At 48.4% G+C, this 19,428-nt stretch overlaps 1 pseudogene; it reads right to left on the minus strand.

The window, feature by feature from the left end:
• Positions 1 to 253: 253 nt before the first annotated feature.
• LOC135292506 (zinc finger protein 850-like) overlaps positions 254 to 19,428 on the minus strand; it is a 113,480-nt pseudogene continuing 94,305 nt past the window's right edge.

A 19,428-nucleotide genomic window follows, 5' to 3' on the forward strand; every position in this document is an offset into this window, starting at 1 on the left:
GAACAGCGCTCCCAAAGGAGGCCCTTGGGGCTCTCCTGGAGCCCAGAGGTGCCAGCAGCAACCTCCCTCTGAGTGGGGCCTCGCAGAGCCAGCGCGCTCTCAAGCTTGCTGCACTGGCAGCATGACTGAGCAGCCATGGATCCTGGGCCAAGAGCCCCACTCCTGGAGGCTCCAGTTTAACCACTGCTCAGCTCCAGTGCTGTTAAGCTTTTAGGCCGCATTCCTTTGGATCCTTGTCCTATCTGTCCCTTTCTCAAATGCACCTAAACACACACACACACACATAATTCTCAAAATGTTTCTCATTTGATTGACTGAATTTTGTTTCTTGCTTTTTTTCCCCATGTTGTTCCTTAACCAAGCAGTAAGTAATAATGTGAATGTTGCCAATGAATTTTCTTGAGCTGTTGCTTAATATTCAATCTGGTTTTTACTGAACCTTGCCTGGGAATTTTTAAGCAATCTCAGACACTTGTTCGTAACAAGCCTTGGGAGCATGATGTGCAGGATTGACACTGGAAAGCAAGAGAGTCATTCAAGAGGGATGAGTTTAACTGTCCCTTTTATTACGCTTCTATTTATTTCACTCTAATAAGCCAAGCCAAACTTTTCTTGGAGGCAGAATGTGTGTGGGAGGCACTACAATATTATCCCATAGCTCTGGGCTGAATGGCACCCAGACTTGGGCTGCACAAGCTGGGGAAAAAATGTTCCTGCCCTTGAACTTCCTTCCTATCCTCTCAACAACTGATAACAAAATTATAAATCAATAAACTATAATTACAATGAAATCAATTATAATAAAAATGAAATATTTTTCCTTACCATACTCCAATGATTCCAGCCAAAACAACAATAACTATTACTATAACATTACCAAGAAACATAAACAAATTATATACTACGAAATACCTCCTGAAAATTTTAATGCCATAACTAATATACCTTAGATTAAAAATATCTAAAAAAACTGTCATACAGTCTAACACACCTTAGTAAAACAATTCATATTAGAAACATACTAAACACAAAACCAAGCACCACTAGAATTTCTCATACATTTTAACCAAACAATTAAACTTTAATAACACCCTTAAGTATTTTAAAACAATTCAAATTATTTTTCAAAATTTAATTGTGGGTGTTGCCTTGCAGGCAAGGCGTAACGACCTGGTTCCAAGGAAACGCAGCACGACGGCCCAATGTTCTTGGCCGCTCGGGCTAAGGACACGCAGACATCAATGTGATAGACGGTCCAAAGGCCCTTTATTGGTTTTCTCCTCGGTATATATACCTTTGGTCCTTCCCCTACCTTTGGGGTCTGACTTTTACCTTATATGGTTAGTAAGGGGACTGGGTGGAGGCCGTGTTAGGTAGGGTTACAACATTCTTGGGGGGATTACAACATTCTTGGCCTCTTGTCCTGCGGCTATCCTTATCTCTGGGAGTCAGGTGAGGGAGGCCCTATCAGGTTTCCGTGACAGCCCGAAATCTTCCGACCGCCTGTCCCTATTCTCTCTGCCACATGTGGGTGAGTGGTTTTATTTGGATATTGGTTTTTGGATTGTTTGGGTTAGATGATTTTAAAAATGGGATTTCATAGCAAATTAATCAGCTGAGAAGGCGGCACTCTGCAAACAGAACTGACTGAAAATGAATGGGACAGAAATCAGTAACTCTGAAAGTTTTATTTGCTGTCAAATACATCCCACCCAGCCAGCCCCACACAAACCCCATCCCACCACTCCCAATTGGGATCCCACTTCTCCCAATCCCCTTCCAACCCCATCTCATCCTGCTGGCTTTGGAATTGAGTGAGTTTGGCCCAGGACTGAGTTTTTTTGAGGAGGGAACAAGCAATTTGAGGAGGGATTGAGCCTTTATGGGTTAAAATTCAGTTGTTTTCAGTGGGATGTGAGTGGTTTTGAGGTGACAGATCCATCCCTCATGCCTTCTGGAGGGCAAAGAGAAGAAGAACAGAAAAAAAATTAAAGCCAAAGGAAGAAGGAGAATCAGGCAGGTGTGTTCCCATCATGGATCACAGGGAATGTGGGTCACCAGGGCTGTGCCCAGCGTGGCTCCTGCAGTGGGGGATGGAGCTGGAGCAGCGCACGAAGCTCTTCCCGCACTCAGCGCACTCACAGGGCTTCCCTCACCGGTGCCTCCGTTGGTGTTGGGTCAAGTGAGAGCTCCTGGAGAAGCTCTTCCCACACTGGGGACACTCGTAGGGTCTCTCCCCAGTGTGGATGCGCCGGTGGGTGACGAGGGTGGAGTTGTGCCTGAATCCCTTCCCGCAGTCGGGGCAGCAGAAGGGCCTCTCCTCTGTGTGACTCTGATAGTGCTGGAAAAGATGGGAGAGGGTCCGAAACCCCTTCCCACACTCGGAACACTCATAGGGCCTCTCTCCAGAGTGGATCTTTTGGTGGACAATCAGGCTGGTGCGATGTCCGAATCTCTTCCTACATTCCCCACACTCGTGGGGCCGTTCCCCAGTGTGGGTCTTCTGGTGGCTGATCAGGTGGGAGCTCTGCCTGAAGCTCTTCCCACATTCCTCACACTCGTGGGGCCTCTCCCCAGTGTGGATGCGCCGGTGCACAACAAGATGTGAGCTGTGCCTGAAGCCCTGCCCGCAGTCGGGGCAGCGGAAGGGCCTCTCCTCTGTGTGCGTGCGCTGGTGCTTGAGGAGATTTGAGCTACTCGGAAACCTCTTTCTGCACTGATCACACTCATAGGGCCGTTCCCCAGTGTGGGTCCTGTGGTGGATGATCAGTTTGGAGTTTGACGTGAAGCTCTTCCCACACTCCAAGCACGTGAGGGGCTTCTCCCCATCAGGAACCTCCTCGTGGACCACCAGCTCCAACCTCTGGCTCCATCTCCGGCCGCCTTCCCGGCCCAGGCTGGCTCTTTCCCCCTCAGATCCCCGCCATCTGCGTTTGCAGCCCCTCCTCGTGTGGCATCTCCGGGGCTTTTCCTCCCCGTTGGGCTCCTGCGCCGTGGAGCCGCTCAAAACGGCCTCTGCCACGAGGTTCTGCTGTGCTGGGCTGGAAGATGCAGCAGGAGAGAGAGGCAAAGGGGCACTGACTTCCTCCTCACCTGACTCCATGTCCAGGGACATCTTCCTCTTCCTCACTGCCTCACAAGAAGTGACAACGGAAAATCCTGGTTTGGGGAAACCAAGGGATGAGCACGTTGAGTTTGAAGGTCTTTCTGCCCAAGTCCATCTCTACAAGTCACCAGCGACCTAGGCTCCAGAAAAACCTCCCAAACACCAAGATTCAGTGCTGAAAAACCCTCCCCAGGAGTTCCCCACCCCTGCTCCCTCCCCTCTGCTCTTTGGGAGTTTCCTCTGTCCCAGCTGCTGGGGTCACACTTGCATTGAGGGTCCCCCTTCTCCTCGGTGCCCGCCCTCCCCAGCCTGCTGGCAGTCCCAGCAATCCTAAAAGCTGCCCCCTCTTCGCTCCCCATTCAGGGCTGCCAGGGCTTTTTGGGCTCCCTTTTGGGCTCCCTTCTCCCCTCATGCTCTGCTCTGGGCTGCAGGGGCTCCAAGGAGTCCCCCCTGCCCCTCTCCAGACTCTGCAGGCTCCCGCCAATGGCGGCGCTCCCCCCTCTCTGGGCTCCCCACTTTGGGCTCCTGGGGGACACAGGGCTCTGCTCCTCCAGGCTGCCTCTGCTGCCAGCCGCCACCGCCACCCCCCGATGTCCCCACAAGGGGCCTTTTCCGCTCAGCCTTGCACTTCTTCATTCTCAAACATCCCCCCAAAAAATCCCAGCCCAGGGACCCCCCGGGATATCTGGGCCAAGCTCCCCCTCCCCGCTCACCAGAGCGATGGGGGCGATGATCCCACAGGTGGGGGCTGCGAATGCACGGAGGGCTCGACCACGTGCTTCCTGCTGCTCAGCCTTCATCCGCCTTTGTCCCTCCTTTTCCTCTTCCTGCCCCTTCTCCTATTCCATCCCCCGCCTCCTCCTAATCCTTCTCCTCCCTAACCACACCTCCTTCTGCTTCTGTGGCTGCTCTCTCTCCGCCTTTCCCCTCCTCTTCCATCTCCCCTCCCACCCTCCTCCTCCTCCTTCATCCCTCCCCTTCCCTCCCTCCTCCTCCTCCCGCAGCAGCAGCGACCCCCTCGCTGCCCCGTTCCCGGAGCCCTCGCAGCCCGCGGCAGGAGCGGGGCTGGAGCCGGCACAGCTCGGCACGGGCAGCGCGGGGCTCTCGGCTGCTCCCGGCCGCTGCGGAGAAGGGGGGAAGCCGGCCCGGGCAAAAGGAGAGGCAAACTGCGACAACTGGGGGCCCCACATCCAAACTGGGCCCTGCTGGGGAGCCTGCCTGGGCACTGCCAGCCCTTGGGGCTCCTCTCGGCACAGCCGGGAGGGGGGAATGCACAGAGGGCTGCGGGATCCCAGCGCTGGCAGCACTGCCAGGGACTGGGCTCTGCTGGGATCATACTGGGAGTGACTGGGACTGCACTGGGTTTGTTCTGGGATCATACTGGAATCATACTGGGACTGTACTGGGTTTGTACTGATATCATTCTGGGATCATACTGGGAGTGAGCAGGAGCCTGCAGAGGCAATTGAGACCATGGTAGGGGCAAATGGGATCTACTGGGAGTGACTGGCATTATGCTGAGGGTGACTGGGAGCAGCTGGGAGCAACTGGGATCATGACAGGAGCAACTGGGAGTGGCTGGCTGTGTGCTGGGAGGGATTGGAAACAACTGGGCTTCTACTGAGATCAAGTGGGATCATGCTGGAGGTGACTGGGATCATCCTGGCAGTGAGTGCCACTGCACTCAGGCTGACTGGGAGTGCTTGGCAGCAAATGGGATCATACTGGGGAATAATGGGAGGGACTGGGAACCTGCTGGAGGGACCTGGGATACACTGGGAGATACTGGGAGTGACTGGAACCAAAGGGAGGGTGAAATGAAAGCAACTGGAACCATGTGGAGCACAACTGGTTCATACTGGCAGGGACTGGGAGCACACTGGGCTCATCTTTCGATCATACTGGGAGGGACTGGACTGATACTGTGAATATCTGAGAGTGACTGGGAACACACCCTGCACATCATCCCCCATACTGGGCCTGACTGGGAGCAACTGGGATTATACTGGGAGCACACTGGGAGGGCTGGCATGTGACTGGGATCCAACTGGAGCTTACTGGGATCATATTGGGGTTGAAAGGGAGTGACTGGGATCACACTTTGGGCTACTGGGAGCACCTGAGAGAAACTGGGATCATGCTGCAAGCAAACTGGAGGAACTGGGCAGGACTGGATGCATGCTGGAGGCAGCTGGGATATTCTGGGCATGACTGGGGGATCACACTGGGAGAACTGACACCTTCCTGGGGCCACTGGCAGCGCCTGGAAATGACTGCAGACATGCTGGGAAATGTTAGGGGGTTTTGTGGATTTTGGGGGTTTGTATTTTGGGGGTTTTATTGGCGCTTTGCGGGGGGGTTTGTTCTTCTGGCGATGTTTAGGGATTTATTGATTTTTTTTTTTTCTTTGTATTTTGGGAGGTTTTGCTAGGATTTTCCTGGGTTTTTTTGGGATTCTCAGAAATTCTGGGAGTTTCATTGGGATTTCTAGGAGATTTTGAGGCATTTTACTGGAATTGTCGCGGCATTTAGTGGGATTCATTGGGGGATTTGGTTTTGTTTCAGAATTTTCATGGGATTTTTGGGATTTTGTGGGTTTTTTTGGGTGTTGCCATGATTTCTTTAGGTCTTGGGGGGGGGATTTTATGGGATTTTTATTATTTAGGGGACATTTTGGGGCGGATTTACAGGGTTTCATTGGTATTTTGGGGGTTATTGGGATTTCAAAAGATTTTGTGGGCTTTTATTTGGATTCTAGGGTGTTCTAATGGGATTTTGTGAGATTTATTTCGGATTTCATGAGTTTTATTGGGACTTTTGGGGCTTTTAAGGAGATTTTGATGCCTCTCAGCCCTTCCAGAAAACCCTGGGACAACCCCAAAGGCCCCAGACCCCCAAATCCCCCACAAATTCCACTAAAAATCCCAAATTCCTCAAGAAATTACAATAAGATCCTCCAAAACCCCAGAGAATCCCACCAAATCCAAGTGAAACCCACCCAAACTCAAAAAAACTCCCAAAAATTTCACTAAACCTCCTCAAAAATCAACCCCCCCAACCCCAGTAAAATCCCCCAAAATCCAAAACTCCCTAAATCCACAAAACCCCCAAAATCCCATAACCCCCCCAAAACCCAATAATTCTCTCCAAAACCTCTATAATTTCCCCTCAACTTCCATCAAATACCCAATAAAGCCTTAAAAAAGCCCTAACATAATCCCCAAAAACCCTCCCAAAATTGCATCAAAATTGCCCCAAAATGCCCCAAATCCCAAAAATGCCCCCCAAAATCCCCCCAGACTCTCTGGGGCCGTCCTGGATCAGGGGCACCGGCCGGTGGAACAGGAGTCACCTCAGGGGCCCTCGGAGCTCTGTGGGGAGGGGGCACCATGGGAAAAACCAGTGCCCAGAATGAAGAAGGGGTGATGAACAGAGAAAAAGCGATCGGGGGTCGGGGGAAAGGCTGGTTGCTCATGTGAAGGAGGACAGAGGAGGACAGGAGGGCCCTACCCTAGGGGACCCTCTGGTTGTAGTTAAACTGGGGAACAAGGAAAAGGAAGTGGAATTTGTAGTGGACACAGGGACAACATTGTCAGTGTTGAATAAGGTCCTGTACCTCTAACAAATGATTATGTTATGGTAAAGGGGGCTACTGGTCAATCTGAAAGAGCATATTTTTGCAAACCATTAAAGTATAAATTGGGAAAGCAATGGGAGATTCATCCATTTTTATATATGCCTAATGCTCCATCTGCACTTTTGGGCAGGGATCTGCTAGAGCAGCTGGATGCAAAAGTAATATTGAAAAATGGAGAAATTAGTTTGGAGGTAAAGGACCAACAATATGTGGAGCTGTTAAGCCTAATGTTAATAATCAAAGAAATTGAAATTGTAAGTGAAGAAGAGAAAAACTTCAAGAAAATAATGGATCAAATATTCCCTGGTGTATGGGCTTCTAATATACCAGGGAGAGCAAAGAATGCATTGCCCATACAAATTAAGCTCAAGGAAGGGGAACAACAAGTAAGGGTTAAAAAATACCTCTTAAAGAAGGAAGACAGAGAAGGGACTAGCAAAATCATAGAAAACTTTTTGCTAATAGGACTGTTAATAGGACCTATTTTGCTAATAGGACTGTTAAGAGAGTGTCAGTCTGATTTCAATACCCCCATTTTGCCAGTAAGAAAGCCTGATGGGTCATACAGGTTAGTACAAGACCTAAGGGCTGTTCTCAAAGTAACTGAAGACTTGTATCCAGTAGTTGCTAACCCTTATACTTTATTAACTCCTTTAACACCTGAACTAACCTGGTTTACCATTTTAGATTTGAAGGGTGCCTTCTTATGCCTCCTTCTCTACGAGGCCAGCCAGAAAATTTTTGCATTCAAATGGGAGAACCCCAAAACTGCACGGAGGAAGCAGCTCACATGGTGTGTATTACCACAGGGGTACAAGAACTTCCCACTGTATCTGGGGAGCAACTTGCCAAGCATTTAGAGTCTTGGAAACCTCCACCAGGAGAAGGGCAGTTGCTGCAGTACGTGGATGACCTCCTAACAGCCACCCAGACCCAGGAGACACGCGTGCACTGGACGGTAAGCCTCCTAAACTGTTTGGGCCTGCACGGGTATGGAATATCCCAGAAGAAAGGCCAGATGGTGAGGCAAACAGTCATTTGCCTGGGTTATGAGGTGAGTGCTGGTCAAAGGACCTTGGGGCAGGATGGCAAAGAAGCAATATGCCAGACCCCGAGCCCTCAGACACTGAAGGAACTGAGAACCTTTTTAGGCATGACAGGGTGGTGCAGCCTGTGGTTTTCTAACTATGGGTTACTTGTTAAACCTCTATATGCCCTGATCAGGGAAGGGAGCAGAGATCTTCAGTGGACAAAAGAAGCAACCCAAGCCTCTGACCAACTAAAGAAGGCCCTCATGTCAGCTCCGGCTCTAGGACTTCCAGACGTGAGTGAACCATTTTTCCTGTTTTCCCACAGAAAACAAGGGATTGCCCTGAGAATATTAGCAGAGAAGTTAGGCCCGTACCAGAGAGCAGTGGCCTATCTCTCCAAACAGCTGGACACGGCAGCTAAAGGATGGCCAGGGTGTCTCAGAGCTGTTGCAGCAGTGGCAGTGAACATCCAGGAAGCACACAAATTCACCCTGGGCCAGAAAATGACTGTGCTGGTATCCCACACGGTGTCTGCAGTCCTTGAGGCAAAAGGGGGCATTGGCTCTCCCCACATAGGTTTCTGAAGTACCAAGCTATACTAGTAGAACAAGATGATGTTGAAATTGTGGTAACTCACATTGTGAATTCAGCTTTCTTCCTCAGTGGGAGTATGGGAGAAGCAGTGATCCATGACTGTCTGGAGACCACTGGAGCCACTTTCTCCAGCTGCCCGGATCTGAAGGACACCCCACTTGAAGATGCTGAGACCTGGTTCACTGATGGAAGCAGCTATGTCATCAGTGGAAAAAGGCACCCTGGATATGCGGTTACCACAAGCAGAGAGGTAATAGAGTCTGGACCTTCACCAGCAAACACCTCTGCACAGAAGGCTGAAATAATCACCTTAACTCGAGCCTTAGAGCTGGCAAAAGGAAAAGAGGTTAACATCTACACGGACTCAAGGTACACGTTTGGGGTGGTTCATGCACGTGGAGCCATTTGGAGAGAGAGAGGACTGTTGAATTCACAAGGGAAGAATATTAAACATGCACAAGAGATACTGAGACTACTAGGTGCAGTACAACTACCTGAGAAGGCAGCCATCATGCACATTAAGGCACAGCAAAAAGTGAGCTCTGAATTGAAAGAAGGGAACATGCTGGTGGACAGAGAGGCAAAAGACGCAGCCAGAGGTGAGGTATTTGAGGAGACAGTGGAGGCAACATTGATCCCAGATGGAAACATTTCTATTGAAGGTAAGCCAGTGTACAATAAAAAGGATAAGAAACATTTAAGGCAAAAAAAGCAAATTATAATCAAGAAGGACAGGCTGTAACAGAGGAAGGGAAACTTGTAGCGCCTTCCTATTTGCTGTGGTCATCAGTGCAAAAAGAACATGAAAAAACACTCTGGGGAGTAGATGCCCTGTACAACCATTTGAAAGGAAAAATTATGGCCAGGAAACTCCAGGGCACAGTAATACAGGTAACTCGTCAGTGTAGTCTTTGCCTCTGAACTAATCCTAAAAACATCCCAAAGCCTAAAGTTGGACAAATTGGGAAAGGCTGCGGACCTGGGCAACAGTGGCAAATTGATTTCACAGAATTACCCCGGAAGGGGGGATATCATTACCTCTTGGTATTGCCTGATACCTTTTCAGGTTGGCCAGAAGCTTTCCCTACTAGGACAGCTAAAGCACGAGAGGTAAGCAAAGCACTGTTGCAAGAAATAATCCCGAGGTTTGGGGTTCCAGCCACCATATCCTCAGACAGAGGGCCGCATTTTGTTTCCAAAATTGTGCAAGAAATTAGCCACCACCTGGGGATAGACTGGGAGCTGCATACCCCATATCATCCTCAATCGAGTGGCCAAGTGGAAAAGATGAATCATTTGATTAAGCAACAAATTGTGAGATTGGGAGAAGAGGCAAACCTACCTTGGCCCCAGGCTCTTCCATTAGCATTATTGCCAATTTGGACAAAACCAAGGACAAGGGAAAATTGAGCCCCTTTGAAATATTATATGGGAGACCATATGCAGTTCAAGAAGGAGCCACACCTACACAAATAGGGGAGGAAACCCTACCCGAGTATATGATAGCCCTGAATAAACAACTGAGAGGAACTGCAAAATATGTGGCTGGAGCTCAAAACAGAGATTTGGATGGACCAGTACATGATGTACAACCTGGGGATTATGGGTATGTTAAGTCTTTGGCAGAAAAGACCCTGGAACTGCAGTGGGAAGGACCATTCCAGGTGCTCCTCACTACCTTTACTGCATTCAAGATCAAAGAACAGCAGGCCTGGATCCATTACTCCCGAGTGAAGAAAGCCCCTGAGGAATTCTGGAAACTGATGCCAGGTGACAAAGAACTGAAGCTGAAGCTCACCTGGAACCGTGAATATATGGACTTAGAGAAATCATGGACATGATGGAGAAGGTGGTAACTATGATAGCCATTGCCATGGTTGTAACAGGAGCCAGTGCGATACCGCGCAGGTACAACGTAACTGGGATGTACCGGTGCCAAGGGAGGGCCTGTGATCCCCACTCTCGTAGGGCCCTAAATGAGATCCTGAAAGTCACAAATGCACGTTTGTGGGAAGGGAGAAATGTTTGGGGATGTAGCTATGCATTTGTGCAAGGTGGGTTGCATGAGGCTTACCATCCACCCATGAAACTCGTTCAGATTAGCTCTGAATGCTGTGACAAATGTTTGAGTAAGTGCCCTAAAAATAGAAGGGTGTGCAATAAGAGAGTATGATCTTGACTTTAGCATCACTCAAGTGTGCACTGAATATCAGAAGAACAAGATCAGAACTACCCCACTAACACAAAAGAAAGCTGTTCCTACCCAAAGGCCAATTATTCCAGAAGCAGAAGTGCAGCCTATAGTTCCTGTGATTACTAGAATTGGGCCGTATGCTATGAAGAAAACAAGAACTCAGAGACTGCTGGTTAATCCAGAATGGTCTCTGAAGCGAGTAGAAATGGGAATACAGGTAAATGCTTTGGACATTCAACTAGAGTGTGCCCCATTTCTAAATACAGAAAGTGGAGTTGTAGCAGGCCCAGGGCCTGCAATGCCTCCATGGCATTCAGCAGCCTAAGACAGGAAATGCCTGGTCATGATGACTGGACCTAAGAAGCCCCTCTTCCACCCTCGGACCCTTGCTTATCTCTCTAAGCCCACAGCTCACTTTCGCCTCGACCCTCACTATTGGATTGTTTCTAAAACTCCTGTACCCTATATAAAGCCCTACTTCTGCCCTGTTCTGCAGAAGAGCTGTCCCTGAGACCTTGTCAGAAGACATCAATAAAGACATCTCTGTGGAACCTCACACAGCCTTCTCCTCTCTCTGCCAGCATCTGCCAAAGGCACTCAGCAAGCCAAGAGCTGAAATCACAAATGAGCTGAGAATCACTGAAGAGCTGAGCTTGCTAAGACTGCCTGCAGCTCTGGGGCCTGCCTGAGGGGCCCGGACAGGTCGTGCTGAATTGGACTTCTCTGTCTTGGGCTGCCACAGCAGCCGGGGCTGGGGAGACCCCGAAACGCCGGAGTCGCCTCAGGGACAAGGTGGGCATCGGGCACAGCTGGGACTCCATGGTCTCACACAGCTTTCCCAGCCTGAATGATTCCATGAGTCTGGGATTCTATGAAGGCATGATTCAAAACAGATTTGAACTCCAAATCTACCATATACAAATATTACAAAGGTCAAAATTCACGTGAAAGAAATTAAAGATGATTCTTTAAGATTGAAAGAATCGTATGTCAATGTTGCATATAGGTAAACCCTATAAAAGAAGAGCCTTGTTACCCTTGTAAAATGATGGCTCAGGCCTGCTGCTTGGGCTAAGTACAGCTAACAGCTAGCCTGACAAGTTCCTGTGAGAAAGGAATTTGCACCTGTGAGAGGAAAGACTTCTAGCCACATCTTCTATGCAGGAGACAAGAATGGAAACCGCGTTAGAGAGAGGAAAGGTTTTGACTGACACCTACATGAGCAACTACTAACCAATGAACTGAGTTGCACTAAGTTACTAAGCAATTAAAATGAAACACAATGCCTTCAGAAAACCATAGAAATATGAGCTGTGAAGAATAAAGATGGGCTGTTGTGCATGAAGAAATAGGTGTCTTGCCTGTCTCTACAGCGACATGTAAAGACAGCATTGCATGAACTGCCCTTGGGTTTAACATCTTCAGTGAAAAGTTAAACTGGGCCTCTCTATTAAGAAAGGGTTAGTGGTTCAAATGATTTACTTCTAATTCTAATATGCTTGTTACAACTTTAATCCCTCCAGCAGACCATCATGCTGTTATTTCACTTACAGCTTGTTCACCTTTAAGTTGTCTTTTTGTGTTAATAACCTTAGACTGAGTTACATCATGTCATATCTATAACTTTTAAGAATGTTCATTTGAATTCTGTTAAATTAAGGCCAAATATTGTAACGCTCAGTTACCTTCTTGAATAAGGCTAAGTTTTATTAAGTAAATTTTGGTAGATTTTATAAATGTTAAGATTCAGTTTTACGTCATTTCAGCAATGATCTATTCCAGCTTTTTATGGATCCAGTTATGTTCGGTATTAATAGTAATTAACATTGAGTTCTCTTGTGTGCTTTTTGTTCTACTAAGGTGATAATGAAATTATGTTTATTAATTTGAAATCCTTTTAGGACTGGGTTTTATTGAGTTCATCTTGTTAAGCTCTATTGATGTCAAAAGGAATTTATATCAGGTTTGAGTGTTATTTAATCTGAGATATCATAAATTTTATGAGTGAGCTGTTCAGTGTTTCCTTTGTTGCATTTTTTCTGTCATAAATACATTCATGTTTGTATTCCTGTTTTTATAGCCAGCTTTTCATATGTTTTACCATCTTTTGGTGTAATTATCTACAAGACACGTGTCATTTCAGGATCCTTCTTTTGTTCTCTAGCTGCTCATGTATCTCTTAGACCAGACTACCCCTCTGGCTGGGCTCTGCACTGGGGCTCCATGGTTTGACCTAGTGCTGCCTTCACGATTTTCAAGTATTTTTCAGAGTTCCAGGAAATGATATCTCAGCTTTGTCAGAAGTCTTCTCTAAACTGATGGTATTGTGACATCTACTCTAAGCAATCAGATGCAGTCCCAATTGTTATTACAGAACCACTCCAACAGTTTGCTGTGTTTAAAGCATCTCCATGCTGAGGAAATTTTGGAGGAGACAGCTATTGGATGGTTCATCAGTCTTTCACCCCTAGACCTTTACTCCTAAGTGCTATTCTTAGGAGCCTTGTTTAAAATTACATTTAGGGAATTCTCTCCCACTTAGAGCTTGGGTGGTGGCCAGGCCTTAGCTCTACCTGGACAGGAATTTGCCAACAGACCCAGATGTTTTCTGCATCAAAACTAGATTGGAGTTGCTTTGACTTTGCAATTTCACCGTCTGTACATGACAGTTGAACTATTTTTAAAGGGAGCTTGGGAATTATGATCTGGAAATAATTATCCAAGTCCCCACTGAATCGAGGTTTGTCAGCTGTTTGCAGACTCTGGGATGATGGTACATTATTTCAGAGATTTCTGTTTATTTCATTCCACCTATGTTGTTAGTTTTGTCTGCTATTTGAAATATTCCCGATCGTTGTATCTAAATTATTCCTAATTGCTCTAAGTTTCTTGTCTACTACGTGTATTATTTTACTACGCTGTTTCTTCATACTCATAACAAAAGACATGCATCTCATTCTTAAAAAACAAAAAAGAAGAGGAATGAACGCCTTAAGAACATTCAAATAATGCAATATGTACATGAGAAATTTGGACGACTAACATTTTGAATCATGCAATATTTACATTAGAAACTTGGAAAAAAGGTCATCCCATCTAAATCCCAGTGGAGTGTCCCACAGGGAAGCCTAATTGATTCATTAACTTCAGGAGAAGAGATGCCTGTGTTTTATCACCAACAGCTCAAAGCAGTCACCTGTTCATTCCATCAGATACTGATCAGCTCTGAAGAAATGAGGCCCAGTGGAAAGAGAAATAACCTCATCCCCTTGCAGCCTTTGTGGCCAGAACAGGAACAGGAGTAGGACTGCCGAGACACAGCTGTGCCTGGAAACTGACAGAGGCAATTGGCCAACAAAAGCCTCATGGCATCATCATGGGACAGTGCTCCTCCCAACCTTCTTCAGTTCTTCCCTGTTCCAGCTGCCAGAAGGACATTCAGTGATGTCCAAGATCAACATTTCCAGCTAATGGACCTTCTCCTACTTCTCAGCTAATTGGAAACAATGGTCATTTCTTTCCATTTCCCTAAGAGACATTGGACATTATTCTTTTGTTTGCTCATGCTGCAAAACCCTGTGTCAATGACTTGACAGAATTGGGTAAGTTTTGTTGATTGGAATTGGTCTTTTATGTATCTTATCCCACATCTAACAGATAACCAGTGATAACCTTCATGAGATCATACCCTCCCAAGAGCGAGCTGTTTCAACATCAGAACATAGGAGCCTTTTTTAAATGAACAAAAAGGGGGAGATGTCAGAGACAGATAGAATAATGATAAAAGAAAGGCCTTATGAAATCAGGCCTTGTTCTGCTATATTAACAGCTGGCCTGTCATCTCTTCTAAGTGCAGCTAAGCAGTCACAAGTTCCCACGTGAAGTTATTTTGAGAATGAGACTTGGTGAACAATCTGATCTGAGGGTGAAAAACAAATGCACCTGCAAGAACAAGGGATTTGTCCCATGAGAATCAGTGAAGAGAATAGGTAACAATACAAAGAATACAACAGAGAGATTTGATGCACAAGTAAAATATATTTTATTATCCAACAGAATAACTGGCATAACTAGTAATAAGAAATCGATTAACTACCTAAAGTTGCACATTAGGTTTGGCAAACTGTATAAAATAAGTTGTGTGAATAAAATAAAGAGTTCTTCTCCAGCTCAGCTGGGTTCTCTGGGATTTTGGTTCCTCCCTTCTTTCAGGCTTTGGCTTCCCCCTTCTTTGGGGCTTTGGGTTCCTTCTTTTTTGGTGCTTTGATTTCCTTCTCTGGGATTTTGATTTCCTTCCTCTCTGGGAATTTGGTTTCCTTCTTTTCTGGAGGTTTGCTTCTCTTCTCTGGAGATTTGGTTTCCTTCTTTAGAATTCTGATTTCCCTCTTTACTAGGGCTTTGCTTTCCTTCTTCTCTGGGCTTTTCATTTCCTTCTTCTCTGTGGCTTTGCTTTCCTTCTTTGGGCTTTTGATTTCCTTCGTCTCCGGGACTTTGGTTTCCTTCCTCTCTGGGAATTTGGTTTCCCTCGTTTCTGGAAGTTTGTATTTCTTTTCTGGGAGTTCGCTTTCCGTCCTCTCTGGGGCTTTGGTTTCCTTCTTCTCTGGGAATTTGGTTTCCTTCCTCTCTAATGCTTTGGTGTTCTTCTTCACTGGGGCCTTGCTTTCCTTCCTCTCTGGGAATTTGGTTTCCTTCTTTTCTGGAGGTTTGTATTTCTTTTCTGGGAGTTTGCTTTCCGTCCTCTCTGGGGCTTTGGTTTCCTTCTTCTCAGGGAATTTAGTTTCCTTCCTCTCTAATGCTTTTGTGTTCTTTTTCTCTGGGGCCTTGCTTTCCTTCCTCTCTGGGAATCTGGTTTCTTTCTTTTCTGGATGTTTGTTTTTCTTTTCTGGAAGTTTGTTTTCCATCTTCTCTGGTTCTTTGATTTCCTTCCTTGGTGGGATTTTGGTGTCCTTGTTCTCTGGGGCCTTGCTTTCCTTCTTCTCTGGGGGTTTGGTTTTCCCCTTCTCTGCTTTTGGAGGTTCCTTCCCCACAGAGACACCCTTCTTTTCTTTCTTCTGCTTCTCTTTCTCCTTCTGCCTCTCTTCCTCCGCCAAGGCTTTTGCCTCCTCCTCAAGCTTTGGAGACAGCCGCTTCAGCTCCCTTCTGCAGACAAAACAGAAAACATGGCTGAGAGTCACCACCAGAACCTTGGGCTGACTCGTCCTGGCTGGCCCTGCACTTCATTCCTTGACCCTGAGGCCAGGCAGCAGCGCCAGACCATTTCCGTGAATTCTCCTCAACCCACAGAGGTTGGGAACATCCCAAGGGAGGGCAGTGGTGGAAGGGCACCTCCAGGACCAGCCAAACCTGAGCCTTGCCATCAGAAGGGCTTGACTGTGCAAGCTCCCTCTCCAGGCACAGCCAGACACCTCCAGCCCACTGCCAAAGGCTGATCCACCAGCTCTCTGCACTGTGCCTGAAAACGCCCTTTGTCTCTTGACTTCCCAGTTTCAAGCAGAGCACAGAGTGCCAACGTCTGCTGATCTCTCCTGCAATTCTTACTCAGCTCATTCAGCTCCCTTCTCCCTGGGCACAGCTGAAGCAAGAATTTAAAGAGTTCAGATTTCACCTGAGGCTTAGAAGCAATTCACATTGATCAGGATGTCAGTTAGACAGGTAGACCATAGGTTAATGATGATTAGATGCTTAAGCCAGAGCTGATTGTTATATTGTTTACCATGATGAGCTTCTTGATAGAAGGAAGTGGAGTAAGTGAACTGTTATAAAAACATCTTGAAACCAGTAGAACAATGGTTAGCACCTGGGCTTTATGTCAATCAGTCACTAAGCAGGGGACCTTGGATGGTGCCAGAGGGTCACAGAGACCTGATGAAGACATTCCTGACTTCATCCCTTAAGACCACTGACCCAATTGGAGACCACCAACCCAATTCCAGAGAAGAATTGTGCAGGTGTGAAGGACTAATGACCTCATTTTAATACAGAGCGGGGAGGGGAGGTGCTGGGGTTGTGCACATGTATTGTATGTAAGATCCTGGGAAATAAAGAGAGGGCAAAGAACCTCGTACAGCACGGTCACGCCTTGTAGGGACGACTCTGGTGCCACCCACCGGGGTTAATAAACATACCACTTTCTAACTTTAACGAGTTAGAGAGTCTCTGTCCATGAGCCTCGGTATTAATGACTCATAGCCTGATCCTAAATGAGAATAGTCCTATCAGTCAGAAAGCAAAGGCTGCAGGAACTGCTCTCCAGCAAGACAGGCTCTTGTCAGCCAGATTTCCTGCTGGAAGCCAGCTGTGACCAAGCCAGCTGGTGCTGTCTGCCATGGAAACCATCTGAAGCAGCCTCGTCCCTCTCCTCCCCACGAAACCAACTTCAGCCTGGCCTGAAGGAAGTCCTGATGCACAGGCTTGCTTTAAGCAGCCCCCACTCCCAGCTGCACACTTTGCCTGTGTGTCCTGAGCTGGGCTGCCTTGCTGGAGCAGAGCTTCTCCTGTGCTTGCCCACTGCTGCAGCTGAAGGGGAGCCTCAAGGACAGGAGCTTTTATGGCTGCTGTCCCACCACCAGGAGAACCCTGGCAGATCAGCACTGCAAGGACTTCATCTGTGGCAGCAGCAGCACCCAAACCAAGGTTTGGTCTGTGCCCCACGCCTGCCCATACCACAATGCCACTGTTTTGGTGAAGAAGGGAGATGATGAAGAAGATGTGACTCAACACCATGGAGCTAAAGACACCTCTAGAGGCAGTGCCAAGGCAGGGCCAGAGCCCAGCTCCCTGCAGGCAGCATCTGAGCCAGGAGGGCTCACCACTAAACTAGAGAAGAAGATGCTCTGTCCCAACAGAAGAAGGTGCTTCCTCTCTTGGGAGCCAGGGAGCTAAGAGTGGCCATCCCTGTGCTGCTTCTGGCCTTTGCTATGCAGCACCTCTGAGCTCAGAGTCCTTGGAGCAGGGAAGCCCTGCAGGGACAGTAACCCATGGAGAGCAGGAACCCATGGCAGGCTTACTCACCTCTCCCTGAGAGGTGCCCCAGAGCCACAGTTGATCTCCTGGGGGCTCGGGGAGCAGCTGACACGTGAGGCCTCCCCGGGCACCAGCACCTCGGAGCTGGGGCCTCCCTCCACGTGGCACAGCGCCGTGGCACTGGAGATGCTGTTGAGGTGGCCAGAGAAGGGCAAGGAGACCTGCTGGCTCTCTCCTGGCTGCAGCACACCTGACACTGGCAGGATACTGGAAGCCTGCATGGAAGACAGGAGAGATGGAGCTGTTGAGCATGGAAATGGATGCAGAAGAGCACCTTGGAGCAAAGTGCAGCTGCAGCCAGAGGGGCCTATTCCCCAAACACTGCCAGAATCACCCTGATCTCATCCTGCATCCATGCCACTGACCAGTGCAGGGACCATGGGGAAAATCTTCTCCCATCCTCACGGGTCAATGCATTCATGAGTACATTACATGGAAGTGAACTGGGATGTCTCCTGGCACTAGAAATTCTCTCTGATGCACAACTTGCCTTGAAAAAGTTTCAAAACTTACTGCTTTTAGAAAAGGAGGAGACTCAGAGTGAGAGCTCTTGGAGCTGAGCAAAGGACTCCCAGCCCAGCTCATCTGACTCCTGAGGCTCTTCCCCTCTCTCTCTGATTTAAATGCTGCTTCCTCAAGGTGCTACAGCAAAAGCTCCTGCAAAACCTTCCTCTGGACCACCTGAGGAGTTGCAGGGGGAGCAGTGCCCTCCATAGGTGCTGCACAGCGTCCTTGGGCAGCCCCACAACGTGTCCTGCACGGCCTCTCCAACACCCAGCTGCTCCAGCAGCACTTTGTGCTGGGCCTGCAGGGATGGGAGGCCCCTCTGTGGCCAATGCTCAGGGCCACCAGTGGCACTGGCAGCTCCAGCCCTGCTTGCCACACTGACAGTGTGCAAGGGAGACAGATTCCCTCTTCCCTTCTCCGCTTCCAGGGCAGCGTGCGGTGCGCCCACGCAGCACCTGAATCCCTCCAGGCCTGCTGGGAGGTGAGGGTTTGCAGGAGCTTGTGGTGGCACCTGAAAAACAAGCCATTCCCTACGCCTGCAGGAAGAGACAGCCACTTTGCCAAGTCTCAGTTTGTAAGACAGCTTCAGGGCCTGCAGTGCAAGAGCAGCTCTCGGGTGACAGCAGAGACCTGCAAACAGGGAGTCTGGCTGGGCTGGGAAGAGGGCACATGGAGATCAGGACTCATCCCAGCTTGCTGTGGCAAGGAAGCTGCAGCTCTTCCCATCATGATGCAGATAAAAGCCTCATCTTGCATTGGGAAGGCAACAAGGCAAAAAATGCCACACTCAACACAGGCCTGTAGGATCTGAGTGAGCTTCTCCAAGGAAAACTCTCCTATTTCTCCCTGCCACTCCCCCCATGTCCAGCCACTGGCCCTGCTGCCCAGCCACTGTCAGGGCACAGGACAGCAGGGCAGCAAAAAGGGAGCTCAGCAGGAGCATGACTTGCTGGTGGCAGGCTAAGGAGGCAGCACAAGCAGTAGGTGTACAAGAAAATCTACCTCTGCTCCTGAAGACTGGGTCAAATCCTGCTCTTCAGTCAGGGCTGTGGCTGCCTCCTCCTTTCCAGCCTTGAAGTGCCTCCATCGAGACGCTGGGCAATGCAAACATGTTCTCATCTCCTTTGGTGGTTGGGGATTGAATTTAGGTGGGTGAAGCTCATCTCTGGAAAAGAAGATAACTGTGAACAGAGACCTGCAGTGGGAGGGAGGGAGGGAGGGACACCTGCACCAGCAGCTCCTGCTCAGGATGCAGCCCCTGGCTGGCTGCTGGCACCTTGAACTGAGAAATGCTTTGATCCAGCCCTTCCCAATCCAGGCTGGAGCAGGTCTGCTC

This window comes from Passer domesticus, unplaced genomic scaffold (assembly GCF_036417665.1).
Source record: "Passer domesticus isolate bPasDom1 unplaced genomic scaffold, bPasDom1.hap1 HAP1_SCAFFOLD_37, whole genome shotgun sequence".
NCBI lineage: Eukaryota > Metazoa > Chordata > Aves > Passeriformes > Passeridae > Passer > Passer domesticus.